Source organism: Nycticebus coucang, chromosome Y (genome assembly GCF_027406575.1).
Source record: "Nycticebus coucang isolate mNycCou1 chromosome Y, mNycCou1.pri, whole genome shotgun sequence".
In the NCBI taxonomy this organism is placed as follows: domain Eukaryota; kingdom Metazoa; phylum Chordata; class Mammalia; order Primates; family Lorisidae; genus Nycticebus; species Nycticebus coucang.
The window spans coordinates 10,266,220-10,278,317 of record NC_069805.1 but is presented as its reverse complement, the minus strand read 5'-3'; positions in this window follow the sequence as shown (position 1 = coordinate 10,278,317).

The following is a 12,098-nucleotide window of genomic DNA, read 5'->3' as shown; positions in this document are numbered from 1 at the left end:
GACATATCTGTCAAGTCTATAAAATAACTGTCTGAAATTTGGCTTGGGTTCTTGGTGTTTAAACTCCCAGGGCAGCATGAGGTATAAACCATACTATTCCACTTACTTACAAATCCATGACATGAAAAGGAAAGAAAGTGTTTTCGAATCCCTTGTTCAGATATACAAACAAATTTTGGAAGCATGAATTGAGTGTGGAGAAAAGAACCCCACTATTTTCTAACTGTTTGAAAACAACCATAAACCTGCATAGCCAGTACACATTCTCAGGATGTATAATATTAAACCTGGTAACCCAGAGCAAAACCCATTGTGATGTCCTCCAAGATGACCATGTAGGAACATCATACTAGAATGTCCTACATCCAGGCTTCTTGTCAAAGATATTAATTGGCCTTTTCGGATCACTTCAGCTGGTATCCCCAAATGTTTTGAGACAGCACACTTCTTAGCTCTCCATCCACAGACAGAGAAGTGATCTCTCATGTGTGCCTTACTGATTCTATTGATAGTTGGGTTTCCCGGAACTAAGTTTACACAAGTGTAGATATTTTGTATAACAGTTTCACTCAGAGTGCATTACATCATCTATAAATTCATGGAGTCACGTAAGTAGGACACTGTTTTTTGTCATTCTTGGAGACAGAGTTTCAGTTTTGGGAGAGTGCCATGACTTCTTCAGAGTTTCAGTCTTGGGAGAGTGCCATGGCTTCACAGCTCATGTCCAGCTACTCTCTCAGAGCTTAAGTGATTCATTTGCCTCAGCCTCCTGAGTAGATGGAACTACAGGAGCTCCCCATATCACACAACTTTTTTTTTGCAATTTGGCCAGGGCAATGTATGAACTCACCATTCTCTCATATGGGGCCAGTGTCCTACCCACTATGCCACAGGCAAATCCACTGGAACACTCTTTCAAGAACCTCTTAGACATCTACCCCAAAACATCTATTTTAGAGAAGCTTCCAAATTTACTATGACAGGCTACAGCCTCAATTTGGTCCTAGTTTCATAGGTATTAAGCTTGTCTACTTAGCTTGAACCATCAAGGTAAATGTGGTCTTTTTTTAGATAATGAAAATATTTGGTTTTTTGGGTGGTCTGATCATGTGTGTGTGTGAGTGTATTAATGAGACATGGTTTCTTTTCTTTTTTTTTTTCTAATCATTGTATATTTAATTTGTTCTTATATTTTTAACATAGATTTTTAGATAATAATATGCTTTAACTAATACTTGTTATCTGTTCATGTATGAACCATTATAAATTGAATAATTGTTAACCTACTCTTCAATTTAGGAACTACAGCAATACCAATACCAATCTTTCTACTACCTGTGATCTATTTTTTTTTCCATTGTTAAAACATGGCTTTGTACATTAGTGCAATAAAGGGGTACAATGTACTTGTTTCATATACAATTTGAAATATTCTCATGAAACTGTTCAACGTAGCCTTCATGGCATTTTCTTAGTTATTGTATGTAGACATTTGTATTCTGCCTTTAGTAAGTTTTGCCTGTACCCATTCTAAAATGTGGCGTAGGTGGGTGAGACACAGTTTATGTTTGTGGCCCAGGCTAGCTTCTCAAACCTCAGCCTAGATGATATCAACCTCAAACTCCAGGATTCAGACAGTCCTCATACCTGAGACTCACATGTGGCTAGGAATACAGGTCCCTGTATTAATGCCTTAATGATTTTTTACATTTTAGTAGTGACAGTGTCTGCACATGCTCAGTTAATTCTCAGCACTAACTAGTTCAAGACTGCAGACTGTACTTACCTCATTATGCCAGAGAGCTGGGAATATACGTGTGAGCCACCAAGTTGGGGCATTTTATCTTCTTTTTATTTTTTTCCTCTGCCCTGCCCTCCCTTTACCCTGCCTCACTTTATGCTTTCTTCTTCCAATTGTATCTTTGTCATTCACTTACTCTCTCCAATAATTTATTTTTCATTACTTTCTTTCTACTATCTCTCTACTCTACACCTTATGGGAAACATCTCTATTAACAACAACAAAAGAAAAAACTATACAAGTGCTCCCTGAATGTGTATTCTTGAACTCTATAATTTAAATGGGCAAATTATGGAATGAGTACATTATATCTGAATAAAGTTGGTATCTTATAATCTATGGGCTGTTTTCTATGAGGATTATGGAGAAAACATTCACCTAAAAAACATATATATGCACCATAGCTCACAAGTATAATCCCAGTAATTTCTGTTTTTTTATTAATATTAAAACATAGCTGTGTACATCATTGCGATCATGGGGCAACATAAACTGGTTTTATAAACAGTTTTCACTTTCTTTTTTTTATTAAATCATAGCTGTGTACATTAGAATGATCATGGGGCACCATACACTTGGTTCATAGACTGACACATTTTCATCACACTAGTTAACATAGCTTTCATGGCATTTTCTGAAGTATTTTTTTTCATTTTTTTTATTAAATTATAACTGTATATATTGATATGATCATGGGGCATCATACACTCGCTTCATAGACCATTTGGCACATTTTCATCACAATGGTTAACATAGCCTTCCTGGCATTATCTCACTGAGTGTGCCAAAACATTTACATTCTACATTTACCAAGTTTCACAAATACCCCTGTAGGATGCACCACAGGTATGATCCCACTGAGCCCCCTCCTTCTACCCACCATCACCCTCCCTCCTATCCCTTTCCCACTTCCCCCTATTGTTAGGTTGTAACTGGATTATAGCTTTCATGTGAGAGCCCCAAATTAGTTTCATACTAGGGCCGAATACATTGGGTACTTTTTCTTCCATTCTTGAGATACTTTACTAAGTAGAACATGTTCCAGCTCCATCCATGTAAACATGGAAGAGGTAAAGTCTCCATCTTTCTTTAAGGTTGCATAATATTCTATGGTGTACATATACCACAATTTATTAATCCATTTGTGGATCAATGGGCACTTGGGCTTTTTCTGACTTAGCAATTATGAATTGGGCTTCAATAAACATTCTGGTACAAATATCTTTGTTATGTTGTGATTTTTGGTCTTCTGGGCATAAGCCTAGCAGAGGAATTACAAGATTGAATGGCAGATCTATTTTTAGATCTCTGAGTTTTCTCCATATTACCTTCCAAAAGGAATGTATTAATTTGCATTCCCACCAGCAGTGCAGAAGTGTTCCCTTTTCTCCACATCCACCCCAGCATCCCTGGTCTTGACATTTTGTGATATAGGCTAGTCTCACTGGAGTTAGATGATATCTCAAAGTAGTTTTGATTTGCATTTCTCTGATGATTAAAGATGATGAGCATTTTTTCATATGTCTGAAGGCCCTGCACCTGTCTTCTTCAGAGAAGTTTCTCTTCAAATCTCTTGCCCAGCCTGGGATGGGATCCCTTGTTTTTTTCGTCCTGATGCATTTGAGTTATCTGCGGATTCTGGTTAATAAACCTTTCTCAGAGATATACCCTGCAAATATCTTCTCCCATTCTGAGTGCTGTTTGCTTGCTTTACTTACAGTGTTCATGGCTGTGCAGAAGCTTTTTAGTTTGATCAAGTCCCAGTAGTGTATTTTTGAAGCTGCTTCAATTGCCTGGGGTGTTCTCATAAAAGACTCGCCCAGACCAATTTCTTCAAGGGTTTTCCATGCAATCTCCTGTAGTATTTTTATAGTTTCATGTCTTAAGTTTAAATCTTTAATCCAATGAGAATCTATCTTAGTTAACGGTGAAAGGTGTGGGTCCAATTTCAGTGTTCTGCAGGTTGCCAGCCAGTTCACCCAGCACCATTTGTTAAATAGGGAATCTTTTCCCCACTGAATGTTTTTAATTGGCTTATCAAAGATCAAATAGTGGTAAGTAGCTGGATTCATCTCTTGGATTTTATTCTGCTGCAGATAACTACTTCTCTGTTTTTGTGCCAATACCATGCTGTTTTGATCACTATCGATTTGTAGTAAAGTCTGAGATCTGGTAGTGTGATTCCTCCTGTTTTGTTTTTATTTCTGAGTAATGTCTTGGCTATTCGAGGTTTTTTCTGATTCCATATAAAACGAAGTAATGTTTTTTCAAGATCTTTAAAATATGGCAGCGGAGCTTTAATAGGGAGTGCGTTGAAATTATATATTGCTTTGGGTAGTATGGACATTTTGATAATGTTGATTCTTCCCACCCATGAGCATGGTATGTTTTTCCATTTGTTAACATTTTCAGCTATTTCTTTTCTTAGAGTATCATAGTTCACTTTATAAAGATCTTTCACGTCTTTGTTAGGTAAATTCCCAAATATTTCATTTTCTTTTGCACTACTGTGAATGGGATAGAGTCCTTAACTGCTTTTTCAGCTTGACTGTTGTTGTTGTATATAAAGGCTATCGATTTATGGATGTTGATTTTGTAACCTTGTATTACAAGTTATTACATGATGTATGTATTACATGATGTATTCCTTGATTCCTTCTAGGAGTTTTGTAGTAGTGTCCCTAGTGTTTTCCAGATACACAATCATATCATCTGCGAAGAGCGACAGTTTGATCTCTTCAGACCCTATATGGATACCTTTGATCGCCTTTTCTTCCCTAATTGTGGTGGCTAAAACGTCCATTACAATGTTGAGAAGCAATGGAGACAATGGGCAGCCTTGTCTGGTTCCTTATCTGACTGGAAATGATTCCAAATTAACTCCATTCAATATGATATTGCCTGTGGGTTTGCTGTAGATGGCCTCTATCAGTTTAAGAAAAGTCCCTTCTAGACCAGTTTTCTTGAGTGTTCTGATCATGAAGGGATGCTGGATATTATCAAAAGCTTTTTCTACATTGATTGAGAGAATCATATTGTCTTTGTTTTTTAATTTGTTTATGTGCTGAATTACATTTATAGATTTACGTATATTGAACCAGGCTTGGGACCCTGGGGTAATTCCAACTTGGTCATGATGTATAGGTTAGGATCTTGTTGAATATTTTTGTATCTATATTTGTTAGTGATATTGGTCTATAATTTTCTTTTCTTGTTGGGTCTTTTCCTGGTTTGGGGATCAGGGTGATGTTTGCTTCATAGAACGTGTTGGGTAGTCTTCCTTCTTTTTCTACCTTTTGGAACAGGTTGAATAATATAGGTACTAATTCCTCTTTAAAATTTTGTTAGAATTCTGATGTGAAATCATCTGGTCCTGAGCTTTTCTTTTTAGGGAAGTGTTGTATATTGATGCTATTTCTGAACTTGATATGGATCTGTTCAGCATTTCCACTGGATTCTCGCTTAGTCTTGGAAGGTGGCGTGCTTCCAAGTATAGGCCAATTTCCTACAGATTTTCATATTTCTGAGAATAAAGATTATTGTTATATTTATTAAGAAATTTTAAATTTCTGATGAGTCTGTTGTTATTTAGTCTTTGTTGTTTCCGATTGATGATATTAGAGATAACTTTTTTTTTTTCTGATTAGGTTGGCCAGAGTTTTATCTATTTTATTGACCTTTTCAAAAAACCAGCTTTTTGATTTATTGATCTGTTGTATTATTCTTTTGTTTTCAATTTCATTTAATTCTGCTCTAATTTTGCTTATTTCTTTTCTTGTACTGGGTTTGGGGTTGGAATGTTCTTTCTTTTCCAGTTGCTTGAGATGTCCCATTAAGTTGTTAACTTCCTCTCCTTCCGTTCTCTTGAAGAAGGCTTGCAGTGCTATAAATTTCTCTCTTAGAACTTCCTTTGCGGTGTTCCAGAGGTTCTGGTAGTTTGTGTCTTCATTGTCGTTTTGTTCCAAAAAATTGGTGATTTCTTTCTTAATCTCATCTCTGACCCAGCTATGATTCAGAATAAGGTTATTTAACTTCCATGTTCTTGTATGAGTATGCCGATTCCTGTTGTTACACAATTCAAGTTTTATTCCATGATGGTCTGAGAAGATGCAAGTAATAATTTCTATTTTTTGAAAATTACTGAGGTTAGACTTGTGACCTAAAATATGGTGAATTTTGGAGTAAGTTCCATGGGCTAATGAGAAGTATGTGTATTCAGTTTTGTTGGGATGAAATGTTCTGTAGATGTCTGCTAAATCTAAGTATTGGATGGTTAGGTTTAAATCTAAGATTTCTTTGCTCAGTTTCTTGCTGAAGGATAAATCCTACACTGCCAAAGGAGTGTTGAAATCTCCAACGATTATGGAGCTGGAGGAAATCAAGTTACTCATGTCTGTTAGAGATTCTCTTATAAATTTAGGTGCATTCTGGTTGGGTGCATAGATGTTAATATTTGAGATCTCATCATATTGAGTATTACCCTTAAAAAATATGAAGTGACCATTCTTTTTTCCCTTACTTTTGATGGTTTAAATGCTACTGTATCTGCAAATAAAATTGCAACACCTGCTTTTCTGATCACCATTTACCTGAAATGTGGATGACCATCCTTTTACCCTGAGTCTGTATTTTTCTTTTATGTTATGATGTGACTCTTGTATGCAACAAATATCTGGTTTTAGTTTTTGTATTTAGTCAGCTAACCTATGCCTCTTTAGAGGACAGTTTAAGCTATTCACATTAATGGAGAGTAATGATAAGTCTGGTGGAATTTTGGGTATCGAGTTTTTCAAAGGTCCAGTAGACCTTTTAATGCTTTCGCCAGTGTGGAAATTGGAGATTGATCCAAAGTTTCTGAGTGAGTTTACTTTTGTGGTATAGGATTAGGTTGGTCATTGTGGAGGATAGGTCTGAGAATATCCTGAAGAGCTGGTTTACTTATGGCAAATTTTTTCAACTTATGAATGTCATTGAACTATTTAATTTCTCCATCATAAATGAAACTCAGATTAGCTGGATACAAGATCCTGGGTTGAAAATTATTTTGCTTTAGGAGATTAAAAGTCAATGACCAACCCTCTTCTGGCTTGAAAAGTTTCAGCAGAGATATCTGCAGTTATTCTAATATTCTTTCCTTTGTATGTAATGGTTTTCTTTTGCCGAGCTGCTTTGAGAATCTTCTCTTTCATGTTAACTTTAGTGAAGCTAATTATAATATGCCTGGGGGATGATTTATTGGGGTTGAATCGTGCTTGGGTTCTGAACCTGTCTGCTATCTGAATTTCAAATTCTCTAGGCATGTCTGGAAAATTTTCTTTCATAATATCATGCAGAAGGGAGTTTGTGCCCTTCGAGGGCACTTCATCATTCTCCGAAATCCCAATTACTCGTATATTCCTTTTCTTCAAATGATCCGTTTTTACTCTCCATTTCTCTTCCTCTTTGAGAGATTGGGAACGTTCGAAGACTTTATCTTCAATGTCAGAAATCCTTTCTTCTGCTTGCTCCATTCTGTTGCTGAGAGATTCTACTGTATTTTTCATATCTTTGAGGGCTGCAAATTCTTGCTTCAGTGTGTCTAAGTCTTTGGTGGTTTTGTCTTTCAATTCGTTAAATTCTTGAGACAATTTTTGAATTTCTCCTCGAATTCCTAATTCCATTTTATTTATCTTGTCTGCAATCCAAATTCTGAATTTGATTTCTGACATCTCAGCCAGTTGTTTATGAATGGGATCTTCAATCACATCTGCCGTATCTTTTCTTGGGGGGGTTGATCTATTCTGGTTATTCATGTTACCAGAGTATTTCCACTGATTCCGCCCCATGGTTATTTTACTCCCTTTGAATTTTCCCCTGTGGCTTTATCGAGGGCTCCTTCAGTGTTGTGGCCTGAGAAACTAGGGTCCTGTCTTGTGTGGTGGTGCTAAGGGGTTCTCTCTTGTTTTCAGCTGGTTTCTGTTTGATCCTATTGTAACATTTACTCTGGCTTGAAGTCTCAGCTGTGTGTAAAACCCAGCAATTGTTGTCACCACACCTACCCACCTATGGCACCAGTTGGAAAAGGAATATCAAACCTTCCTACAACCGCATACCCAGGGCACCTCCTGAAAAGTCCTCAGTCTATTAATTCAGTTCAAAGGTCCAAACTGATTGTTTCAATCGGCACCTGTCTTGGGTGGGAGAGTTCCATTGGTCTCTGGGAACTGCATCACAGGGGTCCAGTGACTCCTCTGATATGGCTTACTCCAGTGCTGCATGGAGTCAGGAGGAGCCACCTAGCAAATGGATCAGTTAGGGAAGGTTGATGTCTCCTTCCCAACTTTGCCCCTCAGTCAGACCCAGTCATTGGTATCTCTGCAGATAGCTAACCCAGTTGCCTGTAGTGAACAGATAGTCCAGGGATTTGCACCTGCCTGAATTGCAAGGAAGTCTGCCAGGCCCCTGCCATCTCCCGCTATGTAGCAGGAGGAGATGTGGCCTGGCATCTTTGAGGGCTTGATGCAGGTGTTGGGGAGAGGTTTTCACTCAGGCTTAGCCCCATCCCTGATTGATGTTGCTGACAGAAAAGAACAGAACAGACAACTTTGCGGGGTTCTACCTCTGTTTCTGTTAAAATTGCCTACGGAAGATGGGCTGTTCTGAGTTCAAACATCTTTGCTGCTGGAGGTTTGTGTCTGATTAGCTCTCTGAGTTGGCCCTGCCCTGGAAGCTTCCCAGGTTTGTGAGCAGCGTCAGGCAAATCCTTTGCTCACTGGTGGCCTCCTCTGGTTGCCCAGGGAGACAGGGCGTGTGGCTTCAGAATATGCAGAAGTGAGCTGTTTTGTTTTTAAAGAAAAAACGGCTGTTGATTTGCCTCCAGGAACTGCCTCTCTGGTTTGGGCACCCAGCTGACACTTTTCTCCTCTATCTCACACCCTAGAGTCAGCACTGAGCTGCCGCAGTTTATGCACTGTCCACACCCCTCAAGAGATCTCCCAAGAATCCAGACTCCTGGGCGGCAGGACCACAGACCCCGAGTGAGAGTGGGGAAAGCTAGAGTTTCATTCAGTTTTATGCCTCCCCGTATTGATGCATGGGGAGTGCTGCTGCACTGCACTGCAGGGAAGTGCCGCTGAGGCGTGACTACCCCTTAGCCAGGTGCCCTCTCCACACTCGCATGCCTCAGAGTCAGTACTGACCAGTTGCAGCTCGGGGACTGTCCACTCCCCTTGAGAAATCACCCAAGAATCCAAACTCCTGGTGTACAGGCCTCCAGAACTCAGTGAGCGGGAGGGGAGTTTTAGGGAATCAGGGTTGCCAGCAAAGGATTTTAAAGTTTTATACAGTTTTATCCCTGGCAGGAGAACGCCATGTCACCCTAGTAGGGGAGGTAGGTCCAGTTTTTAGAAGATCTCTCCCGTGGAGTGGAGTGGGAGGGCCTTTAATTTCTGCCCATTTGTTTAATTGTGGGGCTCTTGAGCCAGTCTCATGGGGGAGGGGGACTCCCGTCCGCTTGGTGGTGGATTTTGTACCTTTTGTTTGCGTTCTTGTGATCACAGCTTGCCTCAGCAATGTTGATGTGAGTTCTTCAAACTTTTCTCTTGCTGCGGCTCAAATCCACCAGGATACTTACTAAATTCCTGTCCCTTAACTCTCCTTCTGGACGGGAGCCTCTATTGAATGCTGGCTTCAGTCCGCCATCTTGTCTCTCCTTAATTATTTTGCTAAGACCTTTAAATTCCACATTTACCAGGATTCACATATACTCTTGTAAGATGACCGCAGATGTAATCCCATTATTTTTCCTCCCTCCACTGTCCTCCCCCCTCCCTCCCCTCCCATTCCCCCTGCTCCCTATTCTTAGGTTGTAACTGGGTGATAGCTTTCATGTAGGACCTCCACATGAAAGCTATAACCCAGTTTGTCATTGTCTTATCACACCAGTTAACATAGCCTTCCTGGAATTTTCTTAATTATTGTGTCAAGACAATTTTATTCGATATTTCCTAAGTTTCACATAAACTCTTGTAAGATGCACTACAAAAGTAATCCCAACAATCACCCTCCCAATACCCATACTCCCCTGGCTTACCCCTCCCTCTTCCCCATAAACATATTCTTACATTATGACTTGGTTATAGCTTTCAAATGAAATCCATACATTAGTTTCATAGTAGGGTTGAGTACATTAATACATTTTATTCCATTCTTGAAATTCTTTACTAAGAAGAAACTATTCAAGCTCCATACATATAAACACAAAAGAGGTAAAGTCCCCATCTTTCTTTAAGGCTGCATAATATTCCATGGTGTACACATACCACAATTTTTAATCCATTCGTGGATCAATATGCACTTGGGTTTTTTTAATTATTTAGCAATTATGAATTGGGCTGTAATAAACATTCTGGTACAAATATCTTTGTTATGCTGTGATTTTTGATCTTCTGGGTATATACTTAGCAGATGAATTAAAGCATTGAATGGCAGATCTATTTTTAGATCTCTAAGTGTTCTCCAAACATCTTTCCAAAAGGAATGTATTAATTTGCATTTCCACCAGCAGTCTAGAAGTGTTCCCTTTTCTCCACATCCATGCCAAAATTTCTGGTCTCGAGATTTTGTAATATAGGCTAATCTTACTGGAGTTAGATGGTATCTTAAGGTAGTTTTGATTTACACTTCTCTGATGAGTAAGGATGATGAGCATTTTTTCAAGTCTGAAGGCCATGTGCCTGTCTTTTTTAGAGAAGTTTCTGTTCAAGTCCCTTGCCCAGCCTGCCCTGAGATCACTTGTTTTTTTCTTGGTTATATGTTTGAGTTCTCTGTGGATTGTGGTTATTAAACCTTTGTTGGAGACATAATATGAAAATACCTTCTCCCATTCTGAGGGCTGTCTGCTTGCTTTATTTACTGTGTTCTTGGCTGATCAGAATCTTTTTAGCAGTTTCTGAGGCCAAAGCGGAAGGATCTCTGGAAGCTAAGAGATATCAGACAACAGTGAGAAACATATGAAGACCCAATTTGTCCAACAAATTAGTGCAAATATTCCCAAATTGTTGTGGCATGGGCCTGTACCCTCACCTTCTGACACACATAACCTCAAGAAGATGATTTGATAAAGGTGAATGCTTTTCTGCATCCCAAAACCGTGGCTTTGTCTCATATATGCTCCTTGAGGTATGAGATCCTGCGAAGGGAAAATTTCTTTTTTGGTAATAAGTGAGACACTACTTGCTGAAAAGGCCTTGAGAAATAAATTTCTTAAGTGCCCACAAGACATAGCTGGAGATTAAACACCTTTATGGACCTAAATTATTTCTCCTTTCCATAAATTCAAGTTACACAAAAGTTTCATTTAATCTTTTAGGGAGGTAGGCAAACAGAATAAACAGCCTATTGTTCTTGTAGTTTATATTTAATTTAAATTCTCTAGACTTAGAAATGACGTGTACGTGTTTTGTAACATTTATGCTGAGAATAAATTTTTTGTGGAAGTCTCAACTAGGTCTTTTGTTCATTACTCTTGGTTATTATTATAGGATAATATTTAGAAATAAACTTATCCTACATCAAGCACACAAAGTAAATTCAGTGTGAGTTTAAAATGACATGCTTTTCTTCCAGAGGCTTAAGACGCTTGGACCCCCCTGGGTTACTCACAGAGTTAGTTTTTTTTGGAATTGTAAAAATTCCTTCGGCCTTTTCTCTGAAGCAGTACACCCCGTGAAGCCTGAGATCCAAGGGCATGGCGCCCTTCCTCAGAGATACGGGCCAGAGGGTTGACATATGTTAACAACATATTGTCAGAGGTCTATAGGTGCTCTGCCCTGAAGGAAGGTCACAGTCGTTACTTCATACTGAGTAAACTGAGTGAATGCTTGAAGATATTCTTCTATTAACTCTGTTCCCCTATAGCTGTTTTTGTCTTTGTGCCCTGCTCGGAAAACTAGTCACTGTTTAGAGGAAGGGATTTACTACACAAGTGTTTACATTGATATGATAAATATTTCCTTTCAAGTTAAAATTCAGCTAATAGATAATGGATTAGGTGTGTACGTGACTGGAAGAGTATAAAACTTAAACTTGGAATAAAGCATTTTCTATATGCCATCCCACGGTGTATAGTCTGTTTCTTGACTTAATAATTACAGGAGCGAGTTTACACCTACAGCAAAGCTGCTGCTCGTTCGCGTCTCGGTTCACGCAACAGTTATTCTTATCTTTTGAGTTTTATATAAATTATAAAGTGAATAAAGATGGGCAATAGCTGTTGGGTTGAGCGACCCCCAGTCTTCTGGTAATAAATCATTCCATC